The sequence below is a fragment of the Schistocerca piceifrons genome, chromosome 2 (genome assembly GCF_021461385.2).
Source record: "Schistocerca piceifrons isolate TAMUIC-IGC-003096 chromosome 2, iqSchPice1.1, whole genome shotgun sequence".
NCBI classification, from domain to species: Eukaryota; Metazoa; Arthropoda; class Insecta; order Orthoptera; family Acrididae; genus Schistocerca; species Schistocerca piceifrons.
This window is the reverse complement of record NC_060139.1, coordinates 690,998,233-691,013,139: the sequence shown is the minus strand read 5'-3', so window position 1 is coordinate 691,013,139 and position 14,907 is coordinate 690,998,233.

The following is a 14,907-nucleotide window of genomic DNA, read 5'->3' as shown; positions in this document are numbered from 1 at the left end:
CTTGTACCTCAGCCTGTGAGTACCTATATTCCTTCAGATGATCTCTGTATTGCAGTCTGTCAGGAGATGGTGTCCCTTTGGCATTGCCAGTCATCCTCCCTTAATGGGAATAAGCTCCATCTTATTAAGCCTCTCCCAGCGGCCCTCTTGCTGGGAGGAGGTTATTTTAACTTGGCTGCATATTGGGCACTGCTTTTTAGCCATCATTTGCTAAGTGGTGGTACTCCCCACTTTGACACATTGCAGTCAAGTTTTAGATGTCCACCACTTCCTGATGGAAGGTCCATTTTTTTAACCTTTTACATTCCCATTTGGGATGCCAACTAAGGAGCTACTCGACCGAATAGTAGCAGCTCCGGTCAAAGAAAACCATCATAGCGACCGGGAGAACGGTGTGATGACCACACGCCCCTCCTATACGCATCCTCAACTGAGGATGACACGGCGGTCGGATGGTCTCGATGGGCCACTTGTGGCCTGAAGACAGAGTGCTTATTGCCCTCCATCCCAATCATAGCCTGTGACCTTCTTCATGATTACTTCTTGTAGCACTGCAATGTATAACATCTGCCACATGTAAATAATCCTTTAGTCACTGTATCTTTACAATGGCTTCTATTCTGTTATTGTTAATATTTGCTGATCTATAAGTTTGTGTGTGAATTGCAGTGCTCTATGAGGCCTTGGATCCATGTGCTACAGCTATTTGTTGTATTGTTGTTTTGATACAACAGTTGGTGAAGTTCTTGGCTATAAATTTGGCTTTGTGGTGGTCAAATACCAGATGGGGCACAGACATTTACAAAAAGAATATTGTTCATCATGCAGGTTATTTGAGTAACCATGTAGCTGGAATGCAATGGTTTTTGCATCAATATCCAGTGTGCTAAAATAGTGGTACCTGTTTCCGGTTCTAAACCTACATTTTTATTTACAGCAAAATCACCAATGAAAGTTAAAGCATCACATGACACTTCACGAAGGAGTATTATACAGGGTGATCAGAAACAGCCTGAGAATTTGTAAGGATGTTCATGGGTAGATGGAGTTGAGAAATAATTCTTAAGAAAAAATTTGATGTGTTGTGCTGTTTCTGAGTTAATTAGGATTGTATTAGCCCATCAGGCCATTGCACTCACAAATCCAGATGGTCCGCCAGAGATAGTGTTGTCAATTAATGTGTTTATCATTTTGTTTCATAAAACCAAACAAGAGAGCAATACAAAAATTGGACTTAAGGTAATAGCAGGGATCAAACTCAAGCCAAAGGGCGAGCAGTCTCATGCACTATCACCTGTGCTATGAGAACAACTGGAACTGGCACTAATCGAGTATGGTGGGCCATCTTGATTTGTACAACAGCCTGATTGTGTAACTTCAATCCTAATTAACTCAGAAATGGTGAAATGTATTGAATTTTTTTCTTAACAATTATTTTTCAGTACAACCTGCCTTGCAACACCCTTGCCAGGTTTCCAGACTTTTTCTGACAACTCTGTACAACACTTACTTCACGAAAGAAGTTGTTCAAGACTCTAGTTGAGTACTTGCTAGCACACTTTGTTAAAGTTGACAATTAAATACTACTCCAACGAGTACCAGACACCATATAAGGTTTCAATTGAACATGTCCCACTCCCAAACTGTGTGTTCTGCCTCATTGTCTTTTGTATGTCAGTGTTAGTGTGCAACAGCATTTTATTTTCTTGAGATTTTCCTTCGAGTGTTTGCAGGGTTGCCCTCTGGTTTATTCTCCTTTTCCATCCCTTGAAGATCTTCATTCAAAGGTCATTTTGGTATTTTCAAAGTGAGATAATTTGTTGACTATCAATTTTGATATGGCACTGAGTATTGTGTGAGGGGTATGGTAAAATACTGGACCATAAACAGCAACAACACAGTATAAACAATCAGTATTAATCAATAAAAAAATTCTTTTATCAAGACGTTAATCACACCAGCCCATGGAAATAGTACTAAATTACAATAGGTCCAGACAATTGGCCTTAAAGTCCATCAAAAACTAGCATACATGAATATTCCGAAGTTCAGTTGTGGCATGTGTCACCTTACGTAAAATGGGCATTTACTCCAACAGCAATTTTACAAAATGTGACATATATCATCTTGGATAAAGACAAGACTTTACTTAGGCTGAATAAAAGACATCATGTAGCTAAATGTGATGCATGCCACCTTTAACAGGGTGTATACAACCTGGGACAACTGGGTGATCCGGGAAAAACCTGGGAAGTTTTTCATCCGCGGGAAAACTGGGAAAAACCCGGGAATTTTTCATTGTTTTAGTTTTCAGTTAAATTTTTGTAATTTTGGTTGGTAAGAACCGATACTCTAACAAAGGATATTACTGTATCCCACGACTGCAGAATAATACTGCAGCAATGAAAAAAGCGTCTGCCAACAGTAAAATGTGTGAAAGCTGCTAGATTCACACAAGTGCATCAGAACAGACCCGAATCTAATGAATGGGTGGGGGTGGGAGGGGGGGGGGGGCAGCAAACCAAGGAGTCTGTCCCGGGTGGCAATTTGAGGGGGAGGGGAGGGTACTAAATTCATGTTCTTGAGGGAAAAGAAAACCATGTCTCACAAAGCGCCTAGCATCCAGCACACGTTGCTCTATAGGTTATTCATATGACTTTGAAATGCATCCTTGTTGATTTTTTATATTTTTCAACAAATTCTAAGTTGATTTCTGAATGAATCATAAGTTGATTTTTGTATACGTGCTTAGTGTATGTGATATCTCTGCCAGAGTAATCCCGATCGCATCTAGAAATAAACTTTGCTGCAGACGAAAGGGGGGGAGGGCTATACGAGCTGAACGGAACAAAGCTGAAGTGGGTTTGCGAATGATCAGCTTTGTTAAAATTACTAGTGAAATCCATAGACTCAGACTTCCAGAGTGGAAATAAATGACAAACAGGACTAACAGATAAGAAAGATTATGTATTATCTTCTCGGTGTATCCAAGAAAATGAAATTTTGACAGAAATGTTTTGGCCAGATCGCTACACTGGTAAGGGCCACTTGTACAGTCACTGGCTAGTAGCCGCTTAAGTTCAGTTCTGGGAGGAGCATGGAAAACACATTGTACGAACACATAATAACGCCTAACCAGAGAATAAATGCGGGATAACTAAAACGCCGAGCAGTCTGAGTTGTAAGGGGGAGGTGAGTAGTCTCCACGTGACCCGTGTTTACGTTTAATGATTTTGCTGTTTCCTCTTCGTTTACTGCTCTCATGTCAAATGAAAACAAAATGAATATCTGTGGCTGGGGGCTACCAAGTGAATTACAATACATTCATATAATTAAAGAGGGCTAAAATGTTATTACTTTCAGATCTTATTTTATTTCCATCTTTCTGACAGTCAAGCACTAGTCGCCTTGCAAAACAATGAAGTTATTTTTGTCAGTTGCTAAGGAAATTTGGCTTTTATAAACATTTTCCATTGAGGCAGTCAATTTATTTGAAACGAAGTGTTTAATTACATGTTATTGGCTAGTTTCAACTGTTTGCTGCACTTCAAATGCATGTTTTAATTTTCTAGCACGTATGGCATTATGCCATAGTAAAGAACCAAACATGAGCTAATACAGTACTGGTACTCCAAGAAAGTTTACATCCTGAAAACCACACTGAGAAGCTTAATATCAGGTTGAGGCCTACTTCATTGGGAATCTGGACATGCGAATGTGCACTATAAGCCAAATTACGCATTTTAGTGTGGTTCACAAAATTCCAATGCTCTTGGAGTATCCTCTGATGTCTTGTTTCTTTTATGAAATAATGTAAGATCTTTTAATGCTTTACATGTATGAACATAAGGGCTTGCACAGTGACGCCAATTACCTGGCGCTCTCTGGCAACTGCTGAAACGAACCTTTTTCTAACAGGCCACGGGGAAATATTGCAAATGGTGGTTAGAAAAGCGTTAACTTTCAAAGTAAATTTCCTTTTACGTAATATGAAAAATGTGCAGGAATGTATGATGAATTTCTTAAATCACAGAGTGTTTGACTCTCATTTAAAAATCAACTCTTTGAGTACGAGCCATTTAGAAGAATTTTGAGCACAGAAGATCAGAGATTTATGTCATTAATAAACATTTTACTGGCACATTTGTGTGATCTATCTTAAAGTGTAACATGCTCAAAAAGGATCAATATTATATGTGAAATCTTAACATCTCTTGCAGCTTACTAATCTACAGGTAGTGGAGAGTGGGCGTGCTAATTAAAACAATAAATAATCACTCGCACTCTTGTCACTTACTACGAATACTTTTATTCTCGCAGCGTATACGCAATGCGTGTAGCATAGAGCGCGTGCTACAGAAAACTGATCTGGCAAAGATCAGTTGTTCTCGCTGTGGTATGGTAGGGATACTATTGGGGGGTGAGCCAGTGGTTCTATGTCCCCACAAATCTTTGAGACCAATATTATATGTGAAAGCTTTGATTTTTCTCGTAGAAAAACTATGTATATTAATTTAAAACCTTAACTTTTCCTATTTGTGTGTTCATGCTACACAACTGTGATGTTGCTATTGGCTGACTGCATCATGTGTTCTATACTCTGAATATCCGCTGACAGTGGTTGGCGAGATCAGATCATGTGACATGAGCTGTGACTGGCTTACAAAAGCGCATCACAGTCTCGATTTCAATGCTTTGCGAAGTAACCTGCGGTGTTTGGCAGAATTCGCATTTATACTTTCGTAATACAAAAATATGCAGCATACATGTTGTTACACATCAAAGATCTTTCCAAAACGTGTTTTATTTTCCTCTGAGTTTCGTTTTCTAAACTGCCGAGAAGTTCTACGCCAGTGTATAAAACTATAGCTATTCACAGGATTGATAACTTTCACAATTCTGGGGGAAAGTATACTGTCACTTAACACGGAGAAAGTATATTTTCACCTGGGAGAAAATGTATTTTTAACCAGGAAATCTGGGAAAAATCCGGGATTTTTTTTTCCTTGCCTGTGTGTACACCCTGTTTAGGAAAACAGAAATTTGCTTAATAGAATCCAAAGATACGAACTACTTAACAGAATCCAAAGATATAACATAGCTTAGACATGATGAACGTTACCTCATGAATTAGAAAACACTTCATCTTTAATTAAAACAGTCCCTCATCATACACCAGCTGGACATGCAGTGCAACAGGTTTCAAGGAGGAAGTATTGCTTTGCTTTAACAATTTACACCCCCTGTCAATTGTGGAAAATCACATAACCCTGACCATATCTCAGTGGGCTGGAATAAGAAATTTTCAACAGCCAAGGAATTCCACTATGCCATCACACACGAGTGAAACTCAGTCAGTAATTGTAGAGGATGCTTTACACACACATAGCTGTGCAGTGCTTAAGGTCTGTCTAATCAAATACTTCACACAGTGTCTGGAATACAGGCTTAGCAGATTAACGGTAGATGACAGATTTGGAAACATGTCCACCACACAGCTCCTGTGTGACCTGTGCTCACTAGCATGGCAGGACCTGATCTACTTTCTGAACTGTCCCTCTAGATAATATGGCAAACCAATCCTGGCTCTGGGGACAGCAGCTATTCATTGTGTATGAGAGCTTTCACAACATGCACTTATGGCCTTTTTGTGGTTAGGGATAAAGTTCCATCTACTAGTTCACTCAATAACAGTATCACTCTATGAGGTCTATCAATGTTGCTAACCAAATACTTCCTAGTTTGTGCACATATGTACACGACCAAATCTCTGTGGTCACAGGAAACACTTTCTCTCACAGTCCAAACGCCATAACCTGCATGTTGCAACATCACTGATAGAACTATGAATATATTTCAAATATTGGACAGCTTTATTTACAGCAACTAATGTGTCAGCATACAAACAGTAGACCATTTAACAAAAAACAGAGAGAGAGAGAGAGAGAGAGAGAGAGAGAGACGTGCGGAGGAGGAAGAGGAGGAGGAGAAGAAGAACAAGCAGAAGAAGAAGATCCAGCTGTGTTCCTACTATATATCCTCTGGTAAATTCACTGTATCTCTTAACATACACATGAATCACAGTAGTAGTGATTCTCTGAAAATACCTATCAAATGTGCATTGCAGGGTGTGTGCTGAAATCTCAGTACACGCAAGTCCATTACAAAGTTGTACACAACAAATTTCTCAGCTCACAGGCCCCATGACCCCTGGTACTGATGTATACACTTCCAACAGGCTGGAGTGCAGAGCATGGAAGTGTTGACAAGTGGACAACCAGCCACATACTATGCCCTTAGACCACCAGTGCTATGTCTTGCATTGCTAATGGCTAAATTCTGTGAGGAAGAGAGTCCACAAGGTGTGCCGTATTCAGGTGAAGCCACTCATCCATCTTTAGAGCCCCACAGAGTTACCAGACCGCCAAGATGTTGATTGATGTGTTTCATCTGCTGGTCCAAGTAGTCCAGACAATGAATTTCAGCTGTACGTGCAGAATGAGTTAACATCAGAGCCCTGGGAATTTTATGAGACAGCCATTCAACCTCTTGTGTCACAGTGGGACAAGTGTCTCAACAGCCAGGGTCAATACTTCTAACATACAGGTACTGGTTTCTGTAATTATGCCTCCGGCTCCTTTCTTTTTGAATGTCCCTCGTATTTTAATGGCAGTAAGACATCTGCATGCAGACTACAATACCTTTCTGAACAAACTGAACTTCACAGGTACATTAAGAAAACAGACCACAGATTGCATCCATCCAGGAAGAAAAAAAAAATTGCGAAGTAACATTGCTCAGGGATCCAAGGTCAAAACTTTCCTCTTTCTAAATAAAATGAGGTCCAATGCCAAAACTAATTTCTCATAGGTGATACAATATTATTACCAAATGGGAAAGGCCTTCTCAGGACATTCACAAAGAAGATGTATGATATTACTGAGTACAACCAAGGAAACATCACTATAATCAGAGTTATTGGATACAGAAATGATTATGTAAACTTAGAGGCACAAGACACTAGAACAATATGGATGTTACAAAATTTTTTAGTTTCATGAGTGTCAGCAAGTTCACCTTGTATGAAAGTGCTGCACTGTTTGTGGGAAACTTGTACACGCCACATGCGTCCTAAGTAAACTGAAACATACTGGTACAGTATCAAAACAAAGTGTGTTGTAACAGTGTACAATCCATTGTTTCACAGTCTCTCCAATTATAAATTATGGGATCACTTGGCAGGCTGGAATAGTGTAATACAGCTCCATAGAAAATCAACTACAAACTAGGGCATTGCATACTTACATTTATTCATCTGAGAATAATGAACATATTCAGTTAGTGTGCTTTAACTGCAATAATAATATGGAAAATATTAATACACCCTTCCTCTGGGACATTAACAGTGCCTGTAAAACACAAAGAAATGCTAAGCAGTTGCTTATCCAAAGCACTAGGCTTTTCAGTAATGATGAAACTATTTAACTGTGACCTGCTGAGAAACAACCATTATTTTTGAAGAGACCATAGCAAAAATTGAATATGTAGTATTTATTTTTCTGTTATTCCTATGAGAAGTTGAGTTAATCTCAAATTGATTTAAAATTTGTCATGGTACTTCTCATAAATACTGCACTGAAGTTTTTTAGGTACACAGTTTTACATTTAGAAATATGCTATAGATGAGCATTCATCTATCATTTGTTGATACTTTTAAATAACTGCATCAAGACTAGTTTCCCAGTGACCCCGTTGATAATCATTATCTTCTGGATAACACTAGGATTGAAGACTGAGCTAGTTCATATTATGGTTAAGGCAGTAGGCTTGAATTTGGAAGGTGTGACTTTCCAGATTCAGGTTTTTTATGGTTCCCTTAATTACTTAAGGCAAATGTCAGATGGTTTCTTTTGAACAGGAAATTCTTAGTTCCTTTTGTCTCCATTTCCATTCTGCATGAACTGTGTCTCTGATAACGTTTTATGAACTGTATGTTAAATTCAATACCCATTTTTTCATTAATGAGGTTCACAAATTCTCCTAGAGTGATTACAAAATATTAGCATGACAGGCCTAATCTGTGAACTTTATTTTTACTGAAGATCTGTTCTTTAAGTAAATTGCTCATGTTATAAGCTGTTTTTCACATAAATCATAACTTTTCCTTTCCCATATTGCTTTAGAAACAGTTGGTTTCTTGTCTGTAATTGTCTAGATTTGTCTTTTATATTCCTGATGTTAGTTGTTTATTCTGATATGTGTAATCAATACACCAGTTATTGTAAGTTCGGACAAAGATAAATTACTTCATTTCTATATTTTCTAATAGTTTTGTATACAATGATAAATTTATCACACAATGGTTGTTTTTTACAATGTTAGAAATTTGAGTTATTTTAATCTCTTGTCATTCATTCATTCTTTTATGGATTGTGCTCTGTAAATTCTATCATAAAATCCACAAATGAGGAATGAGCCATGTGTTATCTCATACATATGCACAGGAGGTAATGTGCTGAATTACTGATCTTATAACTAACATCTATTTGCAGTAGCATAATTAAAAAAAAAAAAAACAATTTATTGGCAAATAGTGAACATGAATTCAGAAAATATCATTCTGGTGAAACACAACTAGCTCGTTATTCACATGAGGTAATGAATGCTACTGAAAGGGGTTCTCAAATATATTCCATTTTTCTAGATTTCCAGAAGGCTTTCAGCACCATTCCTCACAAGTGACTTCTAATAAAATTGCTTGCCTGTGGAGTATAAGTGTTATAGGACCCCTGGTATCCCTAATCCATATAAATGATTTAGGAGAAAATCTGAGCAGCCCTCTTAGATTGTTTGCAAATGACCTGTTATTTACCATTTCATAAAGTCATCAAAACTGATTTAAAAATGATTTAGATAAAATATCTGTGTGGTACAAAATGTGCCAATTGACTCTAAATTAAGGAAAGGGGAAAGTCATCCAGATTAATACTAAAAGGAAACCAATAAATTTCAGTTGCACAATAAATCACACAAATCTAAAGGCTATGAATTCAGTTCATTACTTAAGGATTACAATTACAAATAACTTAAACTGGAATGCTCACAGATAATAATGTTGTAGGGAAAGCTAAATAAAGACTGCAATTTATTGGAAGAACAGTTGGAAGATGCAACAGGTCTACTAAAGAAAGTGCCTACACTGCACGTGTTGATCCTCTACTGGAGTGTTGCTACACAGTGTGTCCACACCAGACAGGATTGATGGAGCATTATGAAAAAGTTCAAAGAAGGGCAGCTTGTATTGTATAACATGAAATACAGGTGAGAGAGTCACAGACAATATGTGAGTTACGGTGACAATCATTAAACCAATGTCATTTTTCATTGTAGCAGCATCTTTTAATGAATTTTCAATCACTAAATTTCTCCTCCAAATGCAAAAATATTTTTTTGGTGCCCACCTACATAAGGAGGAATGACAATTGCAATAAAATAAGAGCAATCAGAGACTACTCACAGTCTTGAATGAATGTGACAGAAGCACTAACAAAGGGGGACTGATGTACTAGGACATACCTTGATACTATGATATAGAGCCTTGATAATGGCTAGGCACTAGCTGAAATCTAGATTTACTTAATAAAACATGAAAGAAAATGACAACTGATTGCTGTGCTCCATCATTTTGAAAGTCATATCACAGTCATTGAGTACATCCACAATCCTAATGGAAGGTAACTTGATGCATTATTAAAAGGTTTTATAGCTCCACAACACAAATTTAAGTTTTTAAAAACAAAGAATTGAGAGCCATGATCAGCGTATTTAGTTACATCTAAGTCGCGGTCACCCTCTTTGAGCTGAGAGATAGAGATAATTTTTTTGGTAAATGTACTGTGGGGATGGTACAGAATTGATACATATATGCTGTTGTGGTCTTCAGTCTGAAGGCTGGTTTGACGCAGCTCTCCATGCTACTCTATCTTGCACAAGCCTCTTCATCTCTGAATAACTGCTGCAACCTAAATCCTTCTGAATATGCTTACTGTATTAATATCTTAGGCTAACTCTACAATTTTTAGCCTGCACACTTCCTGCCAGTGCTACATTGGTGATCCCTTGATGTCTCAGAATGTGTCCAGTAAAATGATTCTTTCTTTTTGTCAAGTTGTGCCATATATGTCTTTTCTCCTCAATTCTATCCAGTTAAACGAAGTACCCATCTAATCTTCAGCACTCTTCTGTAGCACCACACTTCAGAAGCTGCTATTCTCTTCTTGTCTACACCATTTATTGTCTGTGTTTCACTTCTGTACTTGGCTACACTCAAATAACTTCAGAAAAGACTTCTTAATACTTAAACATGTTAATAAATTGCTCTTCTTCAGAAACATTTTTCTCAACATTGGCAGTCTATATTTTATATCCTCCCTGTTTCAGCCATCATCAGTTACTTTACTATAGCAAAACTCATCTACTATTTTCAGTGTTTCATTTCCTAATCTAATTCTTTCAGCATTGCCTGATTTAATTTTACTACATTCCATTACCCATGTTTTGCTTTTGTTAATGTTCATCTTATACCATCCTTTGAAGACACTATCCATACAATTGCTCTTCAAAGGCCTTTGAAAGAGTTGTGAAGTCATCAGCAAACCTCAAAGTTTTTATTTCTTCTCCATAAACTTCAGTTCCTTCTCCAAATTTTTACTCCTTCCTCAATGTAAAGCTTAAATAACATCAAGGATAGCCTATAATCCTGTCTCACTCCATTCTCAAATACTGCTTCCTTCTCTTGCCTCTTGACTCATAACTACCACCTAGCTCCTGTACAAGATGTAAATTGCTTTGTGCTTCCTGTTTTTTGCCTGAGCTATCTTCAGAATTTCAAAGAGAGTATACCAGTCAACATTGTCAAATGCTTTCTCTAAGTCTACAAATGCTATAAATGTATGTTTGCCTCTTCTTAACCTATCTTCTAAGATACATCATAGGGTCAGTATTGCCTCTTGTGTGCCCACATTTCTTTGGAACACAAAATGATCTTCCCAAGGTCAGCTTCTACCAGTTTTTTTCATTCTTCTGTAAATACAGTAATTTTTGTTAGTATTTTCAACCATGACTTATTAAACTGATAGTTCAGTAATATTTAAAACTTTCAGCAACTGCTTTCTTTGAATTGAAATTATTACCTTCTTCTTAAAGTTTGAGGATATTTTACCAGTCATATATATCTTGCACATCAGATGGAAGAGTTTTGTCATGGCTGGCTCTCCCATGGCTATCAATAGGTCAAACAGAGTGCCGTCTACTCCTGGGGGGGTTTGTCTTGACTTAGGTCTTTCAGTGCTCTGTCAGATTCTTTTCACAGTATTATGTCTCCTGCAACCTCTGCATCCACACCTTTTCCATTTCTATAATATTGCCTGCAAGTGCACCTTCTTTGTATAAACCCTCTGTACGATCATTCTACCTTTTAGCTTCCTCTTCTTTGCTTAGGACTCGTTTTCCATCTGTGCACTTGATATTCATACAGCTACTTCTCTTTCCTTAAAAGACCTCTTCAATTTTCTTGCATACATAATCTATCTTTCCACTCATAATATGTTCTTTTACATCCTTACATTTATCTTCTAGCCATGCCTCTTAGCCATTTTGCACTTACTGTCAATCTCATTTTTATATCTTTATATTCCCTTTTGCCTGCTCCATCTGCTGCATTGTTATATTTTCTCCTTTCATTAATGAAGTTCAATATTTCCTGTGATACCCAAGTATTTTAGCTAGGCCTTGTGTTTTTACCTATTTGATCCTCTGCTGTCCCCACTGTTTCATTTTCCAAAGCTACCAATTCATTTGTTGTGTATTCCCTTCCCATTTTCAGTCAATCATCGCCTAATGCTCCCTCTGAAACTCTCAACAACCTCTAGTACTTTCAATTTCTCCAAGTCCCATTTCCTTAATTTATTAGCTTTATGCAATTTATTCAGCTTTACTCTACAGTTCAGAACAAAAAATGGTGGCCAGAACTCACATCTGCCACTGAAAACATCTTACACTTTACAGAGTGCTTATGAAATCTCTGTCTTACCATTGTACAAGGGATATCCAGAAAGTAAAAGACATTTTGAAATAAAAATTTAGCAATATGGAAAAATCATGTGTGTAGAAATACCATCTATGTAGAAATCTTCTGCCTGCAATTGCAGCTACTAGTATATACTGGCATGCAGTTTGGTGTCAGTATCAAAGCGTTGTCCAGTGAGCCATGTCTTCATTGCTGGAAAGAGGTAATAGTTCCTTGGTGTCAAATCCAGGTTCTATGGTCGATGATCGGATACCACCCATCCACAACCCTGTAGGAACTCTTGAGTATGACTGATCATGTGTGCACGTGCATTGTGCAAAAACAAAGCTTTTGTGCTGTTTTCCCTGCTACTATTCTGTATCACCATTCTTACCTTTGTCAGTTTCTAACAATACATCTCTGAGTTAATTGTTGTACCACATTCCAGGAAATCAATGAGAATCACTTCCTTAGAGTCCCAAAACACAGTAGCAATGATCTATCTAGCTAGTAGCATTTGCAAACACTTTCTTTGTTTCCTGGGAAAACGTATGTGTCCCCATTCTGTCAACTGCCTTTTTGTTTCACATTTGACACACTTCACCCAAGTCTCATCCCCAACTATGATACAATTGTTAACTTTGTTACCATTTTTCTCATAATCTTCAATTGAGGTCAGTGCTGCAGCCAATCTCTATTTTTTGTGATGTTCCATTAGGATATTGAGAACTCATGTAGCACAAAATTTGCAGTAACCGAGTTTCTCTGCCTCAATTTCATGCATCGAACTCCATGAAATTAGGGGAAAATGTTATGAAAGTTCCATAATTGTTAAATGATGATTTTCATGAAGTTTGTCATTGATTTTTATCACCAGTTAATAAGCCACAAGATTAAGCCTACCACTCCAGTATTCACTGTGAGCATTGGTGTGGTCATTTTTAAACTCAATACCCCATTGCCTCAATTGGCTTTTACTCATTATTTCTTTTCCATGCACATCACAAAGGAGTGATAAATTTCAATTGTTTTGCCAACAGAAACCTAATCACAGAACATGGCTCACAAGTGGCCAAATTTTATATTGCAGCACACAGTTAACACATCACAGAATGCCAAGTAGTACGAACACAGACCTCACGCTACTGCTGCTGGATGGTTACTGAGTGTAGGAACATTATGGCATCAAGATGATGGCTGTAGTCCCAGCTACCACTATGCTAGACCAAAATATAGGATACTTTTTGGATAGCCCTTGTGTAATCAGTCTGAAACCTTGCAGTGTCATCATGTCTCTTCCATGTTTATAACATTCTGTCACAATTCTTACACCAAGTGTTGGTGATGATTAAATTGTTCTCTATACAAAATTCTACCAAAAAATTCCTCTTTCATTCATTTCCCCCAGTCCATATTCACCTACTATTTTTCCTGCTTTTCCTACTATAAATTTCCAGTCCCCCATCACAATTAAATTTTAGTCTTCCTTAACTATCTGAATAATTTCTTTCATATTCTTGTGCATTTCTTCAGTCTTTTCATCTGCAGAGCTAGTGGGTATAAAACATGCACTACTGTGTTGGTTGTTGGCTTTGGGTCTATCTTGGATACGACAATGTTTTCACTATGCTGTTCATAGTAGCTTACCTGAATCCATATTCTTATTGGTTATTATAACTACTTCTGCATTACCACTATTTGATTTTGTATTTATAACCCTGCACTCACTTGACCTGAAGTCCTGTTCCTCATTCCTGAATTCACTAATCCCCACTATACCTAACTTCAGCCTGTCGGTTACCTTTTAAAATTTTGTAACCTACCTCCCAAATATAAATTTTTACATACTCTGAACTGTAATAAAATAAGATGTAGGGTTTACTAGATGTGAATCATAAAAATTAAGTGTTGATGTGAGGAATACAGATGAAACTGTTCTGACGTAAATGTTGAATATTTAATAAAGCTCTTACTCTTCTTCTATCAAGTGTGCCATACTGTCTATGAGCCACACAGTATGTATTTTTTCATAGAGCTATTTAACAAGCTCAGTTATACATTGTGATGCAGTTTGTACACATCATATTAATCTCAGGAAACAGCTGGTTTGAAAGAGTTTCAGTGGAAATGGAGATGCCTTGTGGCTAGGGCCTCCCGTCGGGTAGACCGTTCACCTGGTGCAAGTCTTTCAAGCTGACACCACTGCAGTGATATGTGTGTCAATGGGGATGAAATGATGACGATAGGAACAACACAACACCCAGTTCCTGAGCGGAGAAAATCTCTGACCGAGCCGGGAATCGAACCCGGGCCGTTAGATATGACATTCTGTCGCGCTGATCGCTCAGCTACCAGGGGCAGACAGAGTTCCAATTATTGCTAGCCACTCTTGTTTGTTCCATGTTGTAGGCTGCTACTCTATATGAGTGAACATTAATCTGATGTTGTAAAGTCCATGGCTGATCATGTTCGATTTACACAAAGCATCTATATCTTGAAGGAAGCCTACCAGCCATATAAGCTATGGAATAGGAGTGTATAGATAATTAGTATTGATGTGATATTATGGTGATAGATGGGATGGAAACAACACATTCTACAGCTCTAATACAAACTCTGCCTCTCCCCCCCCCCCCCCCCCCTCTATTGAAGTGTGGTTGCCTGTCCCATATCTGGTAGGGTAGAAGTCAATAGTTTGAAACTACACACATCAAAAAACGTTTTGCATCACCCCGGTTCCCAGAACTCCTGAAGAGAGTCATTGATTGTGGATATTGTATCACAGACACAGTCCCTTTGACTGTTCAGAGAAGTCACTAAACCTGCCCAAAGATGTAAAC